The sequence below is a fragment of the Rhinoderma darwinii genome, unplaced genomic scaffold (genome assembly GCF_050947455.1).
Source record: "Rhinoderma darwinii isolate aRhiDar2 unplaced genomic scaffold, aRhiDar2.hap1 Scaffold_107, whole genome shotgun sequence".
Classification (NCBI taxonomy): Eukaryota; Metazoa; Chordata; class Amphibia; order Anura; family Rhinodermatidae; genus Rhinoderma; species Rhinoderma darwinii.
The window spans coordinates 470,178-479,951 of NW_027461949.1; the positions used below are offsets into that span (position 1 = coordinate 470,178).

At 40.8% G+C, this 9,774-nt stretch overlaps 1 long non-coding RNA gene across 1 annotated transcript; it reads left to right on the forward strand.

Annotated features, from left to right (window-relative positions):
• The first annotated feature begins 347 nt into the window (after positions 1–347).
• Positions 348–8,173, forward strand: LOC142699004 (uncharacterized). The gene is made up of 4 exons (XR_012865913.1): positions 348–491; positions 3,691–3,827; positions 4,471–4,762; positions 7,055–8,173. It is a non-coding gene; the product is annotated as an uncharacterized LOC142699004 (long non-coding RNA).
• Positions 8,174–9,774: the final 1,601 nt, after the last annotated feature.

A 9,774-nucleotide genomic window follows, 5' to 3' on the forward strand; every position in this document is an offset into this window, starting at 1 on the left:
TTTTCAACAGAAGAAAATATATTGATGGAATGGGAGACAAAATGGTGAATCACTGAGTCTTTCCTCTTCTATGTGATCTTTGTCATCACAGAGCGGTCACCATGATATGACATTATGTAGTAGCGTGAGGTCTACACGTGACTTACCAAGATACAAAAGAAAACGGAACTAAAATCAGTCGTCCAACAGTAGGAGAAAAATGAATAAGGGATTGGAACAAAATCCAAGACATCAAAAGAAGGTAATTAACATTTCTATGCATCAATTATCTATAGGTGACATCACACTGTTGGACAAAGTCTTGACCTTTTCTCCCGCCTCCTGTTTTGATCTTTTCTCAGCAGTAAAATATCTGCAATTTTTTGCACAATCTTTGATCTTTAAGAAATGGTATTTTAAAGAGGAAGGCGATTTATTTGTCACAGTTGAGGAACGAGAAACATTGCGAATATTTGAGAAACTCTTTCACCAAGAAGGGGGAATATCAGAAGGTAAGATTCATATCTGTATTAGAACCAAATCTACAAAATCCCCCCGTTGTCTATTTGCCCCGCAGTAGATCTTTTTGTCAAATTAGTCCCTGAAGATTAGCAAAACATTCCAAGGAAAATTAAGAATGACAATCTGTCGAGTTCAGAGAGAGAGAGAGAGAGAGAGAGAGAGCTTGGAGAGGATTAAATCATGGCATGATGTGGTAGTAAAACCTGCCGATAAAGGCAGAAATGTGGTATTTTGGCCACACCAGATGTATATTTATGAAGCAAATCGCCAATTGAAAAAACTCCACTTTTTAAATAGTGATATCACGGAGGCGGAGGTTGCTTTAGCAATCTCTAAGCTACACAATAATAAAACGCCGGGTCCTGAACGCCTATCTGCTGAATACTACAAACTTTTGCCAGATATTGTACCGACATTGACGAGGACCTTACAAGCCATATTTAGTGGGGAGATTGACCTGCCTAACTTTCATGCATCCAGGACAATATTGCTTCCCAAACCTGACAGGGATCCAACCCTCCTTTCCTCATATCGTCCGATTTCCCTTTTAAACCAAGACTATAAGCTCCTAACAAAGATTTTGGCCGACCGCCTCCAAACCATGTTTGGACTGATCATTGCCCCAACCCAACTGGGTTTCTTAAGGAATAGACATTCCACTAAAGGTATCCGTCAGGCTGTAGCAGCCACGGTGTCTGCACTAGACCCCTCCTCCCCAGTGACCATGCTGCTGGGACTTGACGCGGAAAAGGCATTTGACTCTTTATAATGGCCATTTCTCACAGCGGTGTTGCAGTCCCGGGCCTTTGGGGACCGCTTTCTAACATTCCTTTCACGCTCACAGGCCTGCTCTACCACATCCCTTACCATCAATGGGCTTAACTCACCTCCTATCTCAATTTTCAGGGGTACGTGTCAGGGATGCCCTCTCTCACCGTTACTGTTTCATTTATCCCTAGATCCACTTCTCCGTCATCTCCAGTCCCTAGCATGTTTTCAAGGCATACAAATTGGAGATTCTCAAATTAAACTATCGGCATTTGCAGATTATATTTTGTTCTTCATATCTAACCCTGCCTCTACTTTACAACCAATCCTCCAGGATATCCCAATTTATGGTGCCCTGTCAGGTTTCAAGATCAATCTACAAAAATCAGAAGCCCTAATTCTTAAGGGTCCCTCCAGGCCACTCTGGTCTTCGAAGCATGCATTTAAATGGAACTCTGATTACATTCCCTATTTGGGGGTACGCATCACGAGACAACCATCAAATTTATATCAACGAAACCTTAATCCCATTATTGCATATTTGGAATCCCAACTCATGGCTTGGAGGCACTTTACTCTATCATTTTTAGGTAGGGCTAATCTATTAAAAATGGTTGTCTTCCCTAAATTGTTATACTTACTACAATCCTTGCCTATATACTTGAGACCAGTTGATGTTAGGCAAAAGAGACCAAGAGTGAGCCTATGCATATTGCAGCAACATCATGAAATGGAGGGATTAATTTTCCACAGATTCACTTATACAATATGGCAGCTCAACTACGAGTGATTGGAGATTGGATAACCGGCAGCTCCTGCTTTTCTGATTCTACATTGGACCAACAATTTTCAAAACCCATTTCCTTAACATGCCTCTTACACACTCCCTACTCGGCTCTATCACCTGATGAACGGGCTAACCCCCTAGTCATGTCCTCCTGGAAGACATGGACCAAGGTCAGACAACACTTAGGTTTAAACCCTAGATTTTTCCTACTTCTTCCTTGGGTCCATAACTTTGACTTCCAAAATGCCAAACCCCATGTGGTTTTTCGTGTATGGGTGGGGGGGAGGGGTTGACATGTATTAATCAGATAACTAACATGCTCACTCGTCGTCCATACTCATTTAATGAACTACGTATACAATATGATTTTTTTGGGCCAACACCCATTTTATTACATGCAGGCCTGTAGCTATGCTCACAAGGTCATTAGACACTTACAAGACCAAGACTGGGATGACTTCTTCTGTCACTTAACTCCATTTCATCAATGCCGAAAAAGACTAATCACTACCTATTATAACGTTTTAAGACAGCCATTGGACTACACTAAATCGAGATCAGGTGTATCTTACTGGGTTGACCACTTAGATCAAACAACTCATGACGATGTCCTATCATCTGTAACTATGGCTGCCAAATACCTCCCATCAGCCATGTCCTGGGAGATGTCTTTTACAATAGCCCATAGGGCTGACGTGTCCGCTTATAGGGGCTTTCTCATGGGTAACTCCTCTGACCATTCGTGTTTAAAGTGTGGAGCACCGCAATTACATTGTCTCTGGTTATACCCAACTATTGTTGACTTTTGGCGAAAGATACAATATTTTGTGTCGAACACCCTGTCCATACCATGCTCCTCAACCCAAAAGTGGGGTCTCTTTGGGATACTGCCACCTTCCATGCTCTTTATCCCGAAACATCACAAACAGCTGTTATACTATGTCTCTGCGGCTGCTAGGAAGGCCATTCTCCAGGTTTGGATAAATAATACACCCCCCACACATCGTATTTCCCTAGAAAATATATCTTATCTTTTCCGAATGGCTTCGGTGGAAACCTCCTATCAAAAAGAGCACAAAACTGAAGCCTTTTTTAAGTTGTGGGAGAACTTTATACCTCTCTTACCACTTCATATAAAACAAAAACTGATTGCATGCTTTGGCTCCACAACTTGGTATCTGGAGCATCAGCTGTCTGGTGTGACACCAATCATGATCTGATTCCTTAAATATCTGTATTGAATCGCGGTAACGATGGGGATACACGTGTCCATCCTCTTCCCCCCTCCCCCTCTATACTTCCCTTCCCCCTTCTTTATGGTTTATTTAGTGTGTTTCATCTCCTATGAATATTGACACTTTTTCAATTTGTCTTTGGGCTAAAATCTCTAATTCTGTCCTCGCTCCAACTAGGATCATTTGAAGTAATTTATACAAATTGTAGATTATATAATATGCAAAATAATGATATAAGTGTTCAGAGATGCTATTGCCATGGGAAATATTGTTGAATTGTTGTTCGCTTGTTTGTTATGTTTGGAAAAATAAAAAATACATCAATTTAAAAAAAAACTAAATAAAAAAAAACTCCACTTGTTGTAGAAGGTTAACATACAATTCTTTATTATCCTTTAGAGCAAAGATGATCCACATTCTACAAGATGGTATGGATGCCGGAGTCCTCTCCAAGTCCCTAATGGAGGCACTGATTGTGACTGAGCCAACGATACAGACGCCTTTTCTACTACCCAAAATTCATAAGGACTTTCCAGGTAGGCCAATTATATTGTGTACCGGGGGGTTAACTCAGAAGGTGTGCAGATGGGTCGACCACCATTTAAAACCATTAGTGGAATGTCTACCTTCGTATCTGTGCGACTCTGCAGATTTGTTGTTGAAAATTGAAGAGATTCATTTAGATGACAGACATATTTTGGTAACTTGTGACATTGAGTCACTATATATCGGCATCCAGCATTCGGATGGGTTGCATGCAGTGGCCACCTTTTTGCATATGAGCAATATAGGAAAGACTTTTCAGAGTTGTTGCTCACCCTATCGGACATTGTTCTCAAACACAATTTTTTCACGTTCAATGGGTCCTTCTACCTGCAACTCCAGGGCACGGCAATGGGGGCAGCCTGTGCACCCTCATACACCAACCTGTTCCTGGGGCTGTGGGAGAGGGACCTATTCCTGCCAGATCATGAGATATCAATGAACCAGCTCCTTTTCTGGGCCCGTTCATTGATGACATCTTCATGATCTGGCTGGGGACTTCGGATGAATTAATGGAATTCATCAGTGTATTTAACTATAATACACGTAACATTAAATTAACATGCAAGTGGAATCATGTTGAGATAGATTTTTTTGGACATACTAACTAAAAGGAACCATAATGGTTGTCTCCAGACAGATTTGCATCGTAAAGAGACATCAACAAACTCATTTCTTCACGCCATGTCTTCACATCCCCGCCACACCATCGAAGCTATACCAACTGGACGATTACTGCGTGTTAAGAAAATTTGTTCAACTCATGAAGATTTGAAATTCCGCACAACTGAGTTAAGAAAGAGACTTGCTCAACAGGGCTGCAGCCGCTGCCGCAATGTTAATAAAGGCCATTGACGACCACGTGCACAGCTCCCCCTCGTGCACAGCTATTACAAACTGTAACTAAACATAAGGAATTTCTCCTAAGGTAAGATTTACGAACACGTATCATTTGGTCAGAAATGAGGGACACCTCAAACACATTTTGGCCGATGCTCCTCAATGATCCAATTCTACAGAAAGTACTACCAAATTATCTTGCTGTTGCAGCATGTAGAGCGCGTTCTTTACGTGACGCAATAGTTCACAGTTACCGAACAGTGGAAAAACCGGGTAAATGTTTTGGAAAGATTGGTCCTAAGTGGGGTTGTAACCCTTGTGGCTACTGTATCAGTTGCCCTAATATTGAACGCTCTCAAGGTTTTGTTGACTCAAGTGGGTTGAAAAATGTTAAGATCCCATGGCCAATTACATGTGGCACTACAGGTGTGATCTATCATGCAACTTACCCTTGCCCTAAAATGTATATTGGCATGAGAACCCGAGAATTGCGCTTTCGCGTAAGAGAACATGTTAGAGACATTGAAAATGCCAAACCAGTAGAGTATATGGAACAGCTGAAGACGATTCCACAACATTTTCACCTACATCATGCGTGTAACTCTAGACTTGTGAGAGTGAAGGGAATAGATCACATCAATACTGATATGCGAGGACGAGATGTAAAAAAAGGCTTTTGCAATCAGAATGCAAGTGGATATGGAGGCTTAAGACAACACAACCAAGGGGTCTCAATGAGAACATTGGTGTTGCTGCATTTCTCTGACTCCTACCAAAGCTTTTAGTTGGGTATTTTTGATTTTATGTTCTTATTTTGATTTTATGTTCTTATTTTGATTTTATGTTCTTATTTTGATCTGCATTTCTTTATTTATGTATACAGATTAGATATATGGTTTACGCTGCCTGTGTTGACTATGTCAACTGTGCAATTTTCGGGTTGTCATGATCTTCATCCTCAACAATGATTTCCTACTACTGATGATCTTCACAGACAATAGAAAAGCGGGCTCTGTCTGCAGATCACTGCATATTATATTCTGCACCTTTGAGGCTTGTTGTATTAGATATATCGACATGTAACTAAAATCTGCTTTGTGCATGGCACTTGTAGTCCATTTTATTTTTTGATGCATAATACACACGTTGTTTTTTTCTTCTTTTTTCATCGCACACGCCTATTCACACTATTTTATTTTTCGTTTTGTATTTCTTTTATTTTGTCACCATACATTTATTACCTTTTCACTCTTTTACTTACACATGTTCTATATAAACAACACTTTATTGTGTTTAATATCATTTCTTACCTGTCACTTACCTACTATGTTCAGGTTGTGCACTGGATTGTTCCTTTTGGCGCGTATATATTGGTCTTTTTTCACACATTATAATTGATAATAATGTTCCACACTTGATTACTCCCTACACGTTGACGCTCTTCATCACACATCACTTTGTGGCCATATATTTATATGTATTTGTATGATACATGTGCAATATATCTGTATAACTATCTTGTCTCTCTGTATTTTGGGTTTAGACTTGCAGACATGAAGTGTATCGCTATTGGACTGCCCGTACAGGGTTAATATCCTTCTGAATGCTTTTCATGCCTTCAATCACTGGTTGCATTCTGATTGGTTGTGACTGACCGGCCTCCGATTCGTCACCCATGACACGCTGGGTTGCTGACACACGTGACCGCGTCAGGTGACGCGCTGATGTGTTTCCGCCCCAGTGTCTCGTTGTTGCCGTTTCTGGAGTCCGGCCATGTACTCGACCACATATTGCCACCAATAGTAAACAGTGAGTGCACTGATCTGATTTATGGGCATATATATATATATATCACCTGGATATATTTAAGTACCATTGGCTAGCGTTCATTTAAATACTGTGTGTGTACTATCAGCGCCACCCCCTGATGAAGGCATTTAGCGCTGAAACGTGCGTCTGGGTGGGCACTCCCTGTGTTGGTGCTCCTGAACAACCTTATTATGGGTATGTTCTATCCCTCCATACTTGTTTAATAGTTGATTCATTTTTGCTCCTACTTATGCGCTGACTGCTTTTTTGCACTGTATAGTTGTTTATTCCATACCATTTGGTATTTCTATATGACCTACATTACGCAGGTCTGTGCAGCCATGGGGTCTTATCTAATTCTTATTTTCTTTGTGAGTCCCACAATGAGCTGTCCTTTTCTTCTGTAGAGTCTTGTGGAGTCTTTTTCATTGTATTGACATGTAGCTTTTCATTGTTATTCCAATAAAGATTTTTTCCATTTTCTACACTTTTTTTGGTAGCATCAATTTCTTTGTAGGTTATATATTTGTCGTTTTTTGTCTCAAAATATTTTTCTTGTTTTTTTTTTCAGGAGATCTTTATCCCAGTCTTTGAGATTTTAAAGAGTCCTGACAACACGTAGACCCCAGTTAGCAGCTAGAAGATTCCTGCATATACCTAGAAGATGACCACCTTCAACATCTAGAAGACACCAACCAGCACAGAGAAGGAGATCCTGGCTACAAGAAGATTCCTACAAACATCTAGAAGAAGAGACACATTGTAAATACTGGTGTGTCCATCCTAGCAGAAAACCCATGACGTCTGAACAGTGAGGAGAGAACTTATATGTTACTTCTGACTATATGATCGCAGGGTAAAGGAGCAGAAAATGCTGAGAAATATGGAGAGGCTTAGTAATTGTCAGTGCGCAGGATGCTCCATATGTGGTGATAGTCATGAGATGGTCACAGCTAGAGAAATACTCAATTCATTATTCATTTATCAATGATATCATATTAAAACATGTACTGAGACTACTATAGAAGAGAGGCAGGGATATTATCATCATCATCATCATTGGTATTGTTGTTAAGCTGAACATAGAGAAAAAGTATTCACTGGCCGACCCCCAGATCTTTTGTAGAAAGAGTCCTGTTGAGACACTATCATGTAATGGAAGTTGGCACTTGAGTTGTACGCTACTAAAGAAGGAGAAAACATGAGGGTATAATGGTTCCACTACATGTGATATGACCTTTCTAGATTCGTTTTCCGCCTCAAAAAACCCTATTGAAATCAATGAGAGACGGAAAAATGCTGTGAACGGCCGCGACCGTTTTTGACGCGTTTTTAAGCGGTTTTAGGCACAAAAAAAAAATGCTTGCGTTTTTTTTTCCTTTGCCTGTTGAAGAAGGAGATAAAAATAACGCTTTAAAATGGGCATAAAGAACCACGTAGGAAAACGCATCAAAAACTGTGTCAAAAAACGTGTGTGGTAAAAAAAACACTTAAAAAAAGGCGGAGCTGATTTTTCCAGGCAGAATTTTTTGCCTGCAAAAAACTCCACATGAACAGAACCTTAAAAGCAAACAGGCTGGGAGGGTAAAACACTGACTGCATATTAAAAAGGCCAATTTCTCCCGGTTGACGACTGCGCAGCAGGAAATAGACTGGGAGCAACTATTGTCAAATAAATATACAGACACTACATGGGGATGCTTTACATGTACTTTAAGTAATTACACTGTAAAATATAATCCTATCAGTAACAAGTATTAAAAAACCCTAAAATGAAACTAGAAAAAGCTTCTAATGTTAAAAAGACAATAAATGACAAGATAAGAGGACTTATAACAAATACAAATCTGAAGGGGCAGCATTAGTCTTTAAAGATCACACACACACACACACACACACACACACACACACACACACACACACACACACACACACACTCACACACACACGAAAAAACACACACACACACACCCACCCCCCCCATACACACCCCCCCATACACACACACACCCCCCCATACACACACACACCCATACACACACACACCTACATACTTCCATACACACACACACACCTACATACATCCACACACACACACACACACGACATACACACACACACACACACGATATATACACACACATACATACATACACACACATACATACTTCCATACACACACACATACATACTTCCATACACACACATACACACACACACACACACACACACACCTACATACTTCCATACACACTATTCATTTATTATTTCTTACTACACATCCCATGCACCACACACCACTCCCCTCAAGACTAGTGGGAGTGGCTATTATTATTTAAAGCACCTGCTCGCCCTTTCATCAGCATTTCTGGCCTGGCTGTGTCCATTTGTAAGTATGGCCTTTTTTGGTGTTTTTGTATATGTCCCTGTGTTTTTATCGATACTTCCATACACGCACACACCTACATACTTCCATACACACACCTACATACTTCCATACACACACACACACACACACCTACATACTTCCATACACACACGACACACACACACACGACATACACACACATACATACACACACACACATACATACTTCCATACACACACACACCCCCATACACACCCCCATACACACACACACACCTACATACTTCCATACACGCAAACACCTACATACTTCCATACACACATACACACACACACACACACCTACATACTTCCATACACACACGACACACACACGACACACACACGACATACACACACACACACGACATACACACACATACATACTTCCATACACACACATACATACTTCCATACACACACACATATACACACACACACCCATACACACCCCCATACACACACACCCACATACACACACACACCCACATACACACACACACACACACACCTACATACTTCCATACACACACACCTACATACTTCCATACACACACACATATATACACACACACACACCCACATACACACACACACACACACACAAGTACATACTTCCACACGCACACACCTACATACTTCCATACACGCACACACCTACATACTTCCATACACGCACACACCTACATACTTCCATACACGCACACACCTACATACTTCCATACACACACACACCTACATACTTCCATACACACACCTACATACTTCCATACACACACACACACACACACACACACACACACACCTACATACTTCCATACACACACACACACACACCTACATACTTCCATACACACACGACACACACACAAGACATACACACA